The 15,788-nt window shown below is 42.6% G+C and overlaps 1 pseudogene; it reads right to left on the reverse strand.

Annotated features, from left to right (window-relative positions):
• Positions 1 to 14,694: 14,694 nt before the first annotated feature.
• LOC101412594 (heterogeneous nuclear ribonucleoprotein D0 pseudogene) lies at positions 14,695 to 15,527 on the reverse strand (annotated as a pseudogene).
• Positions 15,528 to 15,788: the final 261 nt, after the last annotated feature.

The raw sequence follows: 15,788 nt of genomic DNA on the forward strand, positions 1-15,788 counted from the left end.
TGAAATGTTTTCAGACATAAGCTTTATTAAATTAATAAATAAGCCATATATCACTAACAAAAAAGTTAGAGGATATTTACAAAAATAATACAAAACCCATATAGAATCCTACATAGCCCTATCCAACTTTGCCACATTTTCCACATCATTATGTATCATCTATCTATCTATCTATCTATCTATCTATCTATCTATCTATCTATCTATCTATCTATCTATCTGTCTGTCTATCTATCTATCTATCTATCTATCTATCTATCTATCTATCTATCTATCTATCTATCTATTATCTACCTACCTACCTACCTATCTTCTATCTACCCATTATATCCATCCATCCATTTTATGGTCACTTAACTGAAGGGTATATATACCATGCTCCTTGAGCACTCAATACTTCAATGTACATTTCTTAGGAAGAAGGATATTCACTTATGCAACCACCTTAAATAATAGCTAAGTTCATAAATTTAACACTGATATAAAGTTCACAGTTTATATTCTATTTTTTCTTATGTACCAATAATGTTACTTTGATTCTTTTTCCTCCCTTGCTAGACCCCATCCAACATCCAAGATCATGTATTTAATTGTCATTGTCTCTTTATTTGTACTTTTTATTCTTTTAACTGTGAGAACATATCATAAACTTTCCATCCCAACCACTTCCAAGCATGCAATTCAATGGGATTAATCACATTCACGATATTTCAATATCTTTACTCAATTCCATTAGTAATCCTCCCCAAACAGAATCCCTACACTCTTGGTGTCCTATTTTCTCTTAGGAGGTTTTTTGGTGAGAGATTAACTCAGAAGTGATGATGCCTGAATAGTGGAAATGGAAGAGAGAGGGAAATGTAAATAAATCTATAAATGTAAATGTAAATTGAGGTGGAGTCTCCAGGTCCAGATGCCTGGGCAGGAAGTGAGGAATTAGGCAGAGTCATGGATGACTTCAGTTTCTTGTCCTCCCTAAGATGGGGAGCAGAGAAAGAGGAGGCTGTGTTGGAGACAGAATAGAGGTGGAGAAGAAGATGAGTCCTGTTTTGCTATATATTTTTTCTTTAGATTAAAATGAAAGGAAAGATCTTACTGGAAAGCAGAAAATGGAAAGTACATACTAGCTAAAATTCTATTAATCCTTACATGACTTCATTTAAATTGATATAAATTCAAACATTTAGTTTGTGATTGAATGTGGGGCTTAATTAGATGGAAATATTATTTTGTTCTTGATTCTGGTTCTCCTCTTGTATCTCCAACTACACAAAGTTTCAGTCTTCTTCTTGAGCTCATCTCTTCCCTTTCCTGCTACCACCACACATATTATTTTTTTGTTTTCATTAAGTATTTTGTTTTAGAACAGTTTTAAAATTACAGAAAGTTGCAAGGATAATCCATAGAATTCCCCTAGTTTAATAGATTTTTAACATCTTACATTTAAACAGTACTATAGTGAACAAATATTGCCATGCTATTATGAACCAAATTCCATACTTTATTTGCATTCCCTTCATCTTAATAAACTTTTCCTATCTCAGAATTCCATCCAAGGTACATTACTTTTTTGTTTGTTTTATTAGAGAGCTTTTGAGCTTATAAAACAATATGCATAATGTACAGAATTCCCATATATCACCTCTCAACTGGCACCTTATATTTGTTACAGATTATGAAAGGACATGATCAGACTATGACAACTAACTATAGTCCATAGTGTACACTTGGTATATTTTTCCATGCAGTCTCTATTAATGCTATGTATTAGTATTGTGCATTTGTTCTGGTACATGAGAGAACACTCTCCTATTTGTACTGTTAACCACATGGTTCACTGTGTTATACAGTTCCATGTACAACACATTCTATCCAAAGTGTACACTCAGTGACGCTCACTTTCATCACAGAATTGTACAGTCATTCCCTCAATAAAGCTAACATTTTCTTTAGTCCCAAAGAAAAAAATACCATATTTTGACCCTTAGCATTGATATAGTACCTTCTTTGACATTGATCCAAGAGTATCATAAAATTGCTTTTAACTATAGTCCATAAGTTACTGTGACTGAAAGGGGTGTCTAGTCATGGAAATGTTGATTGAAAGAAAGCTAAAGAGTAATCTAGGGCCTGAATAACATAGTGAACACAGAGGTTAATGAGAATAGTGGTTAATAATACAAATATAAAAATGTTCTTCTATGAACTACCACAAATAATGTCTCTATTACATGATGCTAAGAAAAGAGTGATGCATGTGAAAAATATAATTAATGTAACTTCTTACAGTTTTTAAGTTGGGATGTTTGGCTTTTTGTTGAGATTTAGTAATACCTTAAATATTCTGTATATCATACTCTTAACAGAAATACATTCCAAATATTTTCTTCCATTCTGTGCATTTTATTTTCATTTTATTGATAATGTCCTTTGACTCTCAGAAGTTGTGTTTCATGGGTCCCCAGCAGATGCACAGATGCTCTTGCATGAGGTGGCACCCTGCAGGCACAACAGAGGCCTGTGCACCCCCAGCAGCCTTCCACTTGGGTTCAGAGCCTCAATGCACATGTGACTTTGGGCTGCAGGTGGGGGAGAGGTAGTGTCAAGGGCCCATGCATGTCCCAGCAGCACACAGGCACAGGGGCTACCAGGGTGCCACCCACCACTCACCCTGCTCCTGGTGCAGTCCTGCCAGGCCATGGTGGGGGCCCCATGCATGGCATGGGTGGTGAGGATGAGGCAGAGTCACTGGCCATCTGGGCCCACTGGGCAGAGAGGGCATGGCCATCTTGGAGGAGCAGGAGGAGGAGCCAGCCCCAGCAGGAGGAGCAGGAGGCCCTGGTGGGTGTGGGGGTGGCAGCAGAGGTGGCATGGCATCTTGGAGGAGCAGGAAGTCCCAGCGGGGGGAAGCAGTGGTGGCAATAGTGTGGCCAGCAAGGTGTGTATCTTTGAGGGCTGTGGCAAGACCAGAGCCAGGTGGCCAAGCAGCACAAGCTGTGGATGTCAAGAAGAACCATGACAGGATGCACAAGGACAGGTACAAGGGGAAGAGCGACTAGGCCCTGGGCAGTGGCAGTGTGGTGGCGTGAGGCTGGAGATGTGGCTGGGGCAGGGAGGGAATCTCAGGCTGGGTGACAGCACACCTGCCATTTGAGAGCACTGGGGCAGGACTGGGAGGACAGGTAGGCAGTGAGGGCTGTGTGATCACCTAACAGCAGCAGAGACACTTCCCCTTGGTGGAGCTGGGGTTTGGAGAAGGCCATCACTCCCTACTTTCAGCATTCTGTCCTCAGTATCCCATTCTCAATACCTATTACCTACATCCTATTACTCTACTCTCAATACCCTCTTTTTTTTTTTTTGAGTACTCCTAGAGGGAAAAAATTGAATGGCTGTGGATTGTTTGGGATTGTTTGAGTTGAACTGTGATGAAGGGAAGGTGGTGTCTGGAGCTGGGCTTCAGCCTGTGGATCCCTGCCCTTCCCTTGCTGCCTTTTGGTCTTGCCCAGATAGTCAGTCTGCTCTTCAGCTTCATCTGTGACATAGACACACCTGCTAAATGATGTTGCAGTGAAAGAAGTGAGATATACCATTGTGAATGCTTATCAGTGTTCAGTAGGTAGTAAAATTCATTAAGCCTTTAAAAAAAGAAGGTATATTTGATCAAGTCCAGTTCAGCTATTTTTTTCATTTTCTGTTTGTGTGCATTGTTGTAAAATACAAAATCAGTGTTTACTTCAAGGTGTTAAAGTTAGTTACCTCTTTTATTTTAGGAGTTGTATGGTATTAGCTCTTATATTTAGATCTTTGATCTATTTTGAATTAATTTTTCCATATAATGATAAGTGGGTATTCACATTCATTCTTTTCATATGGATTCCTTGTAGTCCCAGCACCATATTTTGAAGAGATTATTTATTGTTTCCCCATTGAATAAACTTGGGCATTTGTCAAAAATTAACTGCCCATAGATGTGTGGATTTTAGGCTGGACTTTAAATTCTAGTCCATTGGTATATTTGTTCATATGCCAGTACCACACAGTGTTTATTCCTGTAGCTTCATAGCAAACTTTGTAATCAGGAAGTCTGATTCCTTTAGATTTTTCCTTATTTCAAGTTTGTTTTGCTTATGCAATACCTCTTAGAGTGCCTATGAACTGGACAATCATCTTTAGCATTTTTGCAAATGCTACTGGAATTTTGATAGGGATTGCATTGAACTTGTAGATTCTTTTGACAATATTGATATATTAATAGTGTTGTCTTTCAATTCATGAACACTGGACATATACCCAGTTTGTTTAGGTCTTTAATAATTTCTTTCAGCCATGCTTTATATTTCAATATCTCAAGATACTTCATTAGTCCCTTGAGATTTCTTCTTCAACTCCTTGGATGTTTAGTAATATACTGTTTGATCTCTACATGTTTGTAAATTTTCCAGTTTTCCCCTGCTACTGATTTTTGAGAAGATCCTTTGTATGATTCCAATATTTTAAATGTTATTTTCATTTTATAAATGGTCTAATATACGGTGTACCCTGGAAAAATTTCCATATGTATTGTACACATGTACTCTGGTGTTATGGGTTGTATATATGGCAGATTACTTATCACCATTATATCTTTGTTGATTGGACCTTTTATTAATGTAAAAATTTTTATACCTGAAGACTCTATTTCTGAAAATAATATAGCCTCTGGGGCTTCTTGTGATTACCATTCTCATGGAAAAAATTTTTCTCCTTATTTTTCATTTACATCTTTTTGAGATTGAACCTAAAGTGAGTCTTTTGTAGACCACATTTAGCAGGATCGGGTTTTACATCCAGTCTATCAATCTCTTTCTTTTAATAGGGGAGTTTAATCCTTTGACAGTTAAGACAATAGAAGAAGGAAGAAAATATATTTTCAATTTTGCTATTTGATTTCTGCGTGTCATGTATGTTTATTGTTCCTCAGTGATGGCTGAATGCTATTTTTTTTCCTTTTTGTAGCTTTCTGCTCTGTACTATTTGTATTTCCTTCCCTTTTCTTCTTTATATTTTTATGTTATTATTGGTTACCTTTGTATTTAACAATAACTGCTTAAAATAAAAAACCTAGTTAGACTAGTACCAACCTCATCTCAGGGATAGATAAACAGTCTATCCCCACAATACTCCACCTCTTTTTTTGTGTTCTTACTGTCTTAGATTACATCTTTGTATGTTGCATGCCTGTTAACATAGACTTTAAACAATTTTTATATCTCTAAGTTATGTATTTTGGGGCACTATTTTTAAATGCATAAATGTTTATTTCATCCTGTTTTACTGTGCCTTTCATTAATAGGTAGCCTCCTGTTTTGTCTTTTAACTGATTTTGGTTTTTAATTGTTTTTTGGAGAAGTTGATGGTTTAGAGCATACTTGCGGCGGCTTGCTCAGTCGGTGGCGGTAGGGGTGCTCTGCCCCACGTTGGGCGCCAGCTGCGGCGGCTTGCTCGGTCGGTAGAGGTGGGGTCTGGCTGCGGACGAGGGGTCGGTCCAGCTCTGGACGAGGGGTCGGTCCCGCTTGGGACGAGGGGTCGGTCCCACTTGGGATGAGGGGTCGGTCCGGCAGCAGACGAGGGATCGGTCTCACAAGGGGTTGCGCGGTTCGGCTGACGGGGTCGCCCGGCGAAGCCGGCGATGAAGGGGTCACCCGGCGAAGCCGGCGACGAAGGGGTCGCCCGGAGAAGCAGGCGATGAACTGGGGACAAGGGAGGCCAGGCCCTTGTCGGGGGCTCTCAGGACTGGAGGGCGCACGGCAGAAGAACTACTGCGGAGACAAGGTAAACACGCAAGTCCAACTTTATTGAGGGAGAGGCAACAGTTTTATAGGGGCTGGGGAAGGCTGATTGGTCGAAGCCTTGCCCTGTTCTGATTGGTTGCCAGTGAAAGGTCAGTGGGCGGTACTGGACGGGGGAGGGGTGGTGGTTAGGGATTGGCTGTCGCTGTTGCTGGGGGAAGGGGCAGGGTTTAGGGATTGGTGGCTGCTGTTGCTGGGGTGGAGGGCAGACTTGAGTTTCCCGCCCACGCCTGGCTGTTGCTGCTGTCGGGGGAAGGGAAAAGGGCGGGCTGGATTTTTCCGCCCACACCTGGCTGTTGCTGCTGTCGGGGGAGGGGAAAAGGGCGGGCTGGATTTTTCCGCCCACACCTGGCTGTTGCTGCTGTCGGGGGAGGGGAAAAGGGCAGACTGGAATTTTCTGCCCTGCGCCTGTGCAGGGAGAAGGAAGAAGGGTGCCGCCCCACAAGGCATCGGGTGGCGCCATCTGGGAGGAGGGACGGCCGCGGAAGCATGGCTGCCGAGAAGGGGAGACCCGAGGGCACTCTGTGCCCATGCCGAGCTTCCTTCAGGGGTGGCAGTGGGCCTGACCAACCACCCTATTATGGGGGCAGCGGAATTAGGCCTACCGCGGCCGCTACCCTGCCAGGCCAGCAAACCACACTTCAGCCCGAGGGGTGACCGCACATACTCATCCAAAAAATAAAGGATTCCCATGTACCTCTGTTATTATCAACTTGCATTAGTATGAAATATTTGTTACAATTGATGATATCATATTTGTATAATTGTACTATTAACTGTAGTCCATGGTTTAAGTTAGTATTAACAGTGTAGTGTAGATCTATGTATGTGTGTATTCTGTTTTGTAAGACATTTGAATTAGTCAATTTTGTCCAATATTGTTATATCCACTTGTGTTCTCTTTTGGCTAATAACTGTGTGGAAATATTTTTGCATCCTTTCACTGCATTCTTTGCTTGAGTAATTTCAATTACTGTACTTTTGCAGCACCAAATTTCTCTTATAATTTCTATCTCTAGTTTATTCTGTGAGTTTTCTGTTTTCCTGCTTTCCTTTATTTCTTTCCATATGGATTCATTTAGGTTATGTATATTTTTAAGATAAGTCATTTAACATCTTAAACAAATTGCTCTATTTTATGAGCTTCCTCAGGAATGTTTTCTTGCAAACATTTTTTTTCTGTGAGTGGGTTACAGTTTCCCTTTTTGTTGGTCTTGTAACTTTTTGTTGATTCCTGGCCATAAAAAGATAACAGGAATAAAAATCCCTGTTTCAAGACACCTCTGCCAGTTTCAACTGAGGGGTGTGAAACAATGGCTGCCCTTAGTTCTGGTTCCTCAGTGGTCTCAAAAGCAGTGAATAGCAATCAGACCATGTGCTAGCTTACTTAGAAAGAATTGTTTCTTAATGTGCATCCTGACACCAGTGAATTCAACCTCAAACCTGGGTCACAGTCTCATCTCTGTAAGAAATCTTACTAGGATTGTCTTAGTAATGGTATCATGCATTTTTTAGTAGATATTTTAAAAGTTATTTATCTCCCATTTCTCCCCAACCCCCCCCCCCCGTTGTGTGCTTTCTGTGTCCATTCACTGTGTGTTCTTCTGTGACCGCTTCTAGCCTTACTAGCAGCACCAGGAATCTGTGTTTCTTTTTGTTGCATCATCTTGTTGTGTCAGCCCTCTGTGTGTGTGGTGACATTCCTGGGCAGGCTGTACTTTCTTTTGCACTGGGCGGCTCTCCTTGCAGGGTGCACTCCTTGTGCATGGGGCTCCCCTACACAGGGGACACCCCTGTGTGGCACAGCTCTCCTTGCATGCATCGGCACTGTGCATGGGCCAGCTCCACACGGGCCAAGGAGGCCTGGGGTTTGAACCGCAGACTTCCCATGTGGTAGGCAGATGCCCTATCCATTGGGCCAAGTCCACTTCCTGGTATCATGCATTATCGCTGTTCTTCATTTGTGGTCAATGTTATTAAACACTGTTGAGTTTCTGTGTCTGTGACATTTTTACCCTTTATTAACAATGATGTCAGAGTTTCCTCCCCACACATACAGTCTTTTCATGGTCTCCCAAAGCCATGCTCAATGTCATTTCATTTCAGGAGTCTCCAGCCATCCATGCAAGACCTTGCTCACACTTGTACCTGGCAGTTTATGCCTCCCCCAAAACTAAGTTAAGTCTCCATTTGGAGACCAGGAATTGCTGGTGATGGCCTGCAGGGCCATGGGGGTAGGCTTGTTGTCCCACCCAGTGTACCCTTTGATGCCTTTTTGGGTGAACATCAGCCAAATTCTCCAAATTCACTGCAGAGGAGAGATCAGAGCCAGCTTGCTTCAGGGCTCTGAGCAGTAGATTCACTTTACCTGACACAGAAGCCTCCTTTCTACCCTTTGCTGAGGCTTCAGACAGTGGTCCAAGGTGCACATCCACACCACCCAGCCAGCATCTGCCAGGACCAGCCATCTGTTTCGAGGCCCCATGAGGCAGCCCCCAGATGGTCTAAGTTTCTGGAAGATGGTCCCACAGCCAGAACCAAGTCAGCTTGCTAGGGAGCTCCCAGGGTCTTTGCCCTGAGCAGCAGCTGTCAGTGGTGGGACAGGGTTTCCAAGGGTAACATGAAAAATTTCTCCCAGGCCCTCTTTAATGGCTGGAATGTTGCCCTTCTGGACCCTTCAGGCTGATATGGCCTGGGGAAAAACAGCTGTCTCTCTCTGCCCTGGTCAAGAAAAGTCTCATAGTTCATGTGCCCTTACAGCAGTTCAGGCCTATTTTCCAGTTCCAACTGTCAGATTGCTTATTGTCTTGGAAGTCAATAGGACATTCTAAATGATGTCTTTCCACAGATGTCTGGGTGGCAGTAGCTGAGCATTTATATTGTCAAGGTTGTGGACTACTCAGGAGATTCCAGTGTGCACCTTCAGAGTTAGATTGAGGGTTAAGCTCTGAGAGATATTGAGGTTTAAGTTTATAGTTAGAGAGGTAAGGACAAATTTGTGGTTAGGGTGATGGTTAGAAATAGTTTTCCTCAAAATCTCCTCTGGAGGTACCTGTTCAGATATGAACCTGTGTCTTGAAATTGTTCCTGTGACACTGGTACAGGTCTGTGGGCTTTGGGCAAGGTCTATACAACATATCATTTCACTTGGAAATCCACAATGGAGCAGCCAGGAATTTTCAGTCACACTTCTAAAGCCATTTCCTTCCAGAGAGGTGGAATTCCCTGTGACAGGATAATCCAAAATCCTTTTCAGTGCTCTTTTGTTATCTGAGGGCATGTGATTGCTCATAACATTTCTAATATTCACATTTTGTGATGGAAACTGCTAGACTCTGACTTCTGGGCTCAGAGATGGCACCGCAGGTCTGGCCTGGATATTGGTTGATGCTCCTTGGTTGTATGACAATTCTGAAAAATGTTCAATCCTCTTATGGTGTCATTCTCATGCCAGCACTCATGGAATCCCCAAGAGTGATCCAGTTTTGCTTGAGGGTAATCTGTGGCATAACTAGGTGGATTAGCATCCTGAAAGTCCCACTCCAGTCACCTAGACAAAGCACAGGTAACAGAAGAGGCTGGTGGAGGTCTTTTCTGCAGCCATCCTCTCTAAGACTGTCAAAAACCCCTTAGGGAGCTGGCAACAGCCCTTGCTGGGCAGGGAGGCCTTTGCTGGGAGTGTCTCCTGATCATTAGCTGTTCCTGACAGAAATTAGTGGCTTTAGTGCCCTTCTGAAAAAACATTCAATGTCTCCCTTCAGCTCCTGGGTTCTCAATGAACTTGTCCCAAAGAGGAACACACCTAAACTTTGTGTGTAAGAGGTTTTCAGGTTGGAGATATTGTCCCAAGATACCTTCCTCAGGCCACTGGGCTGCAGTGGTCTCTTCTTCACCAGGTGTGGAGGCCATACACCCTGGCTGTCTGGGATGGGAACTGTCCCCTATACACCTGCACACATCTGGATGGGTAAATTCAGGGCAGGTGCACCACCTTGGCAAGGGCCTCCTGGGATACATCCACTGCCTCAGAGGCAGCATCTCCTCTTTGTCCTCTTGTCAGCCCTACTTTTCCATCCTATAGGTCTGCCCATCAGTCTTCCAGGCTCCTGTGGCCACTTTCTCCAGATAAATGCTATAGTTTCTTCCATTACTAGTCACAATTATTCTTAGTAGAATACCAGTAAGTTCACTCTAATCCATATTTTATTCATCCATCCTGTGTACCCTGGGTTGGTGATGTCCACTCGACCTCTATGTTGAGAGAGAGTTTAGATCCCACATGGTTGATGGATGTGAATTTCCTGCTTACAGTTGCAGGCACTCTTGGTTCCCTGGTATGGTGGTTGACAATCTTCATTTCCCTGTTAGCTGACCTGTGTAAGTCCAACAAAATGAAGAGTAGGAATTGCAACTCTGCTGAGGCTCAGGGCCCAGCTGGCATATGGCAAGTCCAGAGATTCAAGTCTCCTGGGTATACACCAACCCCAGTGCCAACTATAGGTTCAGTAAAAGTGACAGAAGTGGCATGTGTAGAAAGGTCTCACCTAAGTCCAACTTCTTCACACTCAGGAACACAATTTCCAAAGTAGGGCCCACTGACAAGGCACTGAACTCCAGAGCCAACTGCCTAAACCATAGAACCTGTGTGTCTCCATAACCCTCAGGAGAACCAGTACCTGGGGTTTTATCTGCTTTGGCTATCTCTGGGATCCTGCTAAGTCATGCATAAGCACAACCCCTCTGATGACCTTCTGACTTTTTTGGAAGGCTCTTTACCATCTAAACTCATTTGTCTTTACCATTTCCCCCTTTTATTCAAGGTCTTTTTTCTAGTTGCATCACCGGTTAGTGACTGGTAATCCTTCAGTGCAAGGGATGCTCATCACTGGGAGTCATGTCCCATTGGGGGGGGAGGTAATATGTTTACATGCTGAATTAGGCTTAGACAGTGGTCAAATTTCAGCAACATGGAGGTTCTCAGGAGGTAACTCTTAGGCACCCTGCAGCTCTGGGCCTGGTTCAAATTTCAGGCGCACAGGTTCATAAGCATGGTCTTCAGTATCAAGGGCTCATCATTGGAGCATTCATCTTCACTGGTCTTTGCCCTTGCACATGGAGGTTGTTGCTGTTTCATTGGGGAATGTGACACATTTCCCTGGCTAGGAACTCAGCACTCCCTCAGTTGTCATTTGTAACAGTAACTACTATGAATATACCCAAAATATATCCAAACATTTTATGTACCCTATATACATGCCCTGGAGAACTCCCTCCCAACCTTGTGTCCCCCATCAATAACACCCCACACCAGAGTTCCTCCTCTGCCATAGCTGGACCCCTCTGTGGTCCAAAACATCTTCAAAAATGAACCCTAATATATTGCCAAATTCAATTAATATGAAAATGAAGTAGTAGTGATAGGTTTAAAGATTAGTAGTAGATTGCATACTATTTTAGAAATACTAAAATAGAGTAAAAATAAATTGGGGTATTAAAAAGTGCAAAATATCATAAAACTTTGTTTTGACATTTTGCCTTTCATCACTCTAATAGGTGTTGCCATGTATGTACAGTGGCAAGGCAATTTCTTTCACTTCTTCCTCAGTGTCTACATCATTTCTTTTTTTCCCTAATTTTTAATTTTGTCTTCAAAAATGTTTTAGATCATTTTAAAGTCCCATAAAATATAGGGGGCTCCTATATATCCAACATCAAACCCTTTTCACCCATAAAGTCCCATAAAATATAGGGGACTCTCATATATCCAACATCAAACCCTTTTCACCCTTCCCCAGCAATGATCTTTTTACATGTTCAAGTTATAGTTGCTGCAGCAGATGTAAAGGTATTGAAATATAGCTATCAAACACGGTTTCATTTTGGATTACATTATGGTTTATATTTTAGGCAGTACAATTTTTCTAATCTTTTATTTTTTATTTTCATTTTTTCAAGATTTTTATTTATTTCTCCCCCCCTCCCCTAGTTGTCTGCTCTGTGTCCATTTGTTGTGTGTTCTTCTGTGTTTTCTTGTATTCTTGTCACCAGCACTGGGAATCTGTGTCTCTTTATGTTGCATCGCCTTGCTGCATCAGCTCTCCATGTGTGCTGTGCCACTCATGGGCAGGCTGCACTTTGTTTCGTGAGGGACAGCTCTTCTTACAGGGTGCACTCCTTGTTCATGGGTCTTCCCTACATGGGGGACACCCCTGTGTGGCATGGCACTCCTTGTGTGCATCAGTGCTGCATGTGGGCCATCTCACCACATGGGTCAGGAGGTGCAGGATTTGAACCCTGGACATCCCATGTGGTAGACAGATGCTCTATCAGGTGAGCCAAATCCACTTCCCAAATTTTCTAAAATTTTAGTTACCTTATGTTTTACATTATGGTTTACATTTTAGCCTATAGACTTTTATACATTTTTGGTATAATTTAACATGTCTTATATCCATCATTGCATGAGCTTATGGAACACTTCCATTGACCCCCAGTTACCCTGCTTCCATCTCTACTCTAGTCCTCTCTCTCCCTCCCCTCAGGACCCACAGTGACAACCAATATTCACTGTTTGAAGGACCAGATTCACGGATACTTACAACAATGCTGAGGGCTTGATATATTAGACTGTCTTCCCCCATTGGGAGCCACCAATTCTCTTGAGAGACACAATTCCATCTATTTCAGAAGATCAGGCCTCCCCAGGATGTGGGCACACCTTCCCACTTATTGTATGAGCCTCCACCAAATGATATAACACACTATAACACTATGAGAAGATGAGCATTCACACACTCCCTAGAAGCCTGCCCCTGTACCAGATGCCCCCACCTTAAGGACCTTAACCAGGTAATCCTTTATTAAATTTTCTAAAGAGTTTTCTCAACATTATAGTTTAAACCACATACCCAACAATCTCCCATGTTTAATTGTTCCCCCAGTCCTCCCCCTGAGGCCATCTGACCCATCCTCCCACACGAGACCCCTTCAGACCTGCAAAGACCCACCCAATATTATCCCTATGCCCCCATCTTATCCCTTCCTTGTACAACTGCTTAACCTCCACTTTATCATAGATTTCACTCATGTAGACATTGGTGCACAACCTTCCTCTCCCCGCAATTTCCTGTAAGCCTATCATCCAGTTTCTAACTCTCTGAGACAGCTTGGTTTGATTATTTCATATCAGAAAGGTCATGTAGTATTTGTACTTCAATGCATGGCTTGCTTCACTATACATAAGGGCCTCAAGATTCATCCATGTTTTCCCATTTGTTTGTACTGTATTTCTTCTTATAGCTGAGTAGTATTCCATTGTATGTATAGACAACAGTTTATCCATTCATCTGTTGATGGGTTTTGGGTTGATTCCAAATGTTAGCAATAATGAAAAATGGCACTATGAACATTGGTGTGCATAGGTTTGTGTCCTTGTTTTCAGTTCTTCTGCATATATACCCAGTAGAGTGATTGCTGGGTCATATGGCAAATCTACAGGTAGTTTTTTGAGAAACTGCCAAACTGTCCTCCAGAATGGCTGGATTCTACTGCATTCCCAATAGCACTGGATAAGTGTTCCCATTCCTTCTCATCCCCTCAAACACGTGTAGTCTTCTATTTTTTGATAGCTGCCAGTCTGATGGGAGTAACATGGTATCTCCTAGAAATTTTGATTTACATTTCCCTAATAGCTAGTGATTTTGAGCATCTTTTCATGTGCTTTTTGGCCATTTGAATTTCTTCTTTGAGAAAGTGTCAGTTCAAATTTCTTGACCATTTTTTAAGTGGGTTGTGTGACTTTTATTTTATTTTGAACCCATAATTTACAAGGGCTCCATTTTTCCACATCCTCAAAAACATTTTTTCCCCTAAAACCAGCATTAAAGCATGTGTGTAGTAGCACCTCATTTTTATTTTTGTTATCTTATGTGCATTTCTCTAATGGCTAATGATTTTGAGCATCTGTTTACATGCTTTTTGGGCATTTGTATATATTCTTGGCAGATATGTCTATTCAAGCCATTTTCCCATTTTTTTAATGGGGCTATTTGTCCTTTTGTTGAGTTATAGTAATTCTCTTTATGTTTTGTATATTATGCTATTAGCAGAAACAGAGTTTCCAAATATTTTCTGTCCCTTTTTAGGTTTACTTTTTTAGTTTTCGGAAAAGTAGTATAGTAGTTAAGTAGAACTCAGGGTTCAAGTTTTGGGATTAGGCCCTCTTTCTGACTCACACAATAAGTGGGCTCATATTTAAGGTTAGAGCCACCTTCTTGCTCTGTGGTCCCCATGAGCTTGCATAAGAGGGTCAAGAGTGCAAGGGGAGCAGAAAATGAACATGTGGTTGGGCTGTTGGGGAAGAGCAGGGTTGCAGACTTCTTCATGTCCTGTTGCTGGGCAGAGCTTGGATGCCTTGCTCAGGAGGGTGTGCTCCCCACACAGTGCTTTTCATCAGAGAGCTCTTCCCCATCCTGTGTACAATGGACCCTTTTTGTTTTTTTTGTTTGTTTTTTTATACAAAAGGATTCATTAAAAAACCAGTAAGACACTACTACATCATGACACTGTCACACTGGGCTTTTAACACAAGACTTGCTCTACAATACTGGGGAAGGGGCATAAAATAAATTGATTCTGAAGCATAACAATTAAGAAATAAATCAATGAAAGCAAATTTCTTTTAATGAGTACTCAGAGTTAAACTTCAGAGGGACCCAAGGTCATACTTCCATTCAGGGACTTGATAGAAAAAATTTAGTTTGAACTGCTATTAGCAAGGTGGCAGGAGCCACCCTCCAATGAATCTTCAAATTGGAAAATACTGCTTCACCACCTGTTGGGGATAAGTTGCAAATGGAATAATTTAGTGTGATTTGTAGCTATTTTGATGACTGCCTCACCTGGATACTTTCCCATAACCACTCTGCTGATCACCACCTCTTCCACGAGCTCTTCCTGCAAATCCTCCTCTAGATCCCTACTGTTGCTGTTACTGTCCCTCTGACATGGCTACTTTTATTTCACATTTACTAAGACCAACATTATGGTATTTCTTTTCCATTATCTTCTCCACTGTTTCCTCTTCTTTAAAGGTAATAAAGCAGAATCCACGCCTCTTATTGGTCTTGTTGTCCACGGGGAGCTCTATGATTTCCACCTTATGAAAAACCACCAAAGTACTCCCTTATTTTCTCTTCAGGTGTATCTGGAGAAAGGCCACCAACAAAAATTTTTTTAACAGGCTCTTTTGTTTTCATGGCTTTGGCCCCTTGAGGATCAATCACCTTCTCATTCAATTTATGTTCTTTCTGACTCTTTAAATAGCACAAAGCCAAAACTGCTTGATCACCCTGTGATAGGATCTAACTTCAGAGTACAGTCTACAACTTCCCCAAATTTGGAGAAGTAGTCCTTCAGCTCTTTCTTTGTAGTGTCCCAGCTAAGGCCTCCTATAAACATTTTCCCTTCATCCTCCTTGTTCTTACTGGCATCGATCTTTGCCCCCTCTTACTCGGCGCTTCCCCCTTCAGTGCCTCTGGCCACAGTTCCAGCCCCGGTCCCAGCTTTGCTTCCCGCCACCGCTGCTGCCCCCTGCTCCACAGCCACCATGGCTCCCTCCTGCTCACCCGCCGAGGTGCCTACCGCCGCCGTTACCACCGCCACCGCCCCGTCCCCGCTGAACTGCTCCTCCGACATCGTGCTACTGCCTCCACCGCCGCTGCCGAGACTACACCTGCCGCTGCCCTGAACTGAAACTAGCAGCAAAGTAATACCCGCTGCTGCCACGCACCCACTCTACCTCACGAGACACACAAGACAGAGAGGGAGCACACATGGCTGCAAAACTCCTGTGCCTCTCCCTGGCCTGTCCCCTTGCCTCCCACTCTCGTGTGGCTTGCACTCCTGCTCTTTTTGGCTGCACTTAAAAAGAAAAAGAAGCAGTGGCCCCTCTTGCTG

This window comes from Dasypus novemcinctus, chromosome 25 (assembly GCF_030445035.2).
Source record: "Dasypus novemcinctus isolate mDasNov1 chromosome 25, mDasNov1.1.hap2, whole genome shotgun sequence".
In the NCBI taxonomy this organism is placed as follows: Eukaryota; Metazoa; Chordata; class Mammalia; order Cingulata; family Dasypodidae; genus Dasypus; species Dasypus novemcinctus.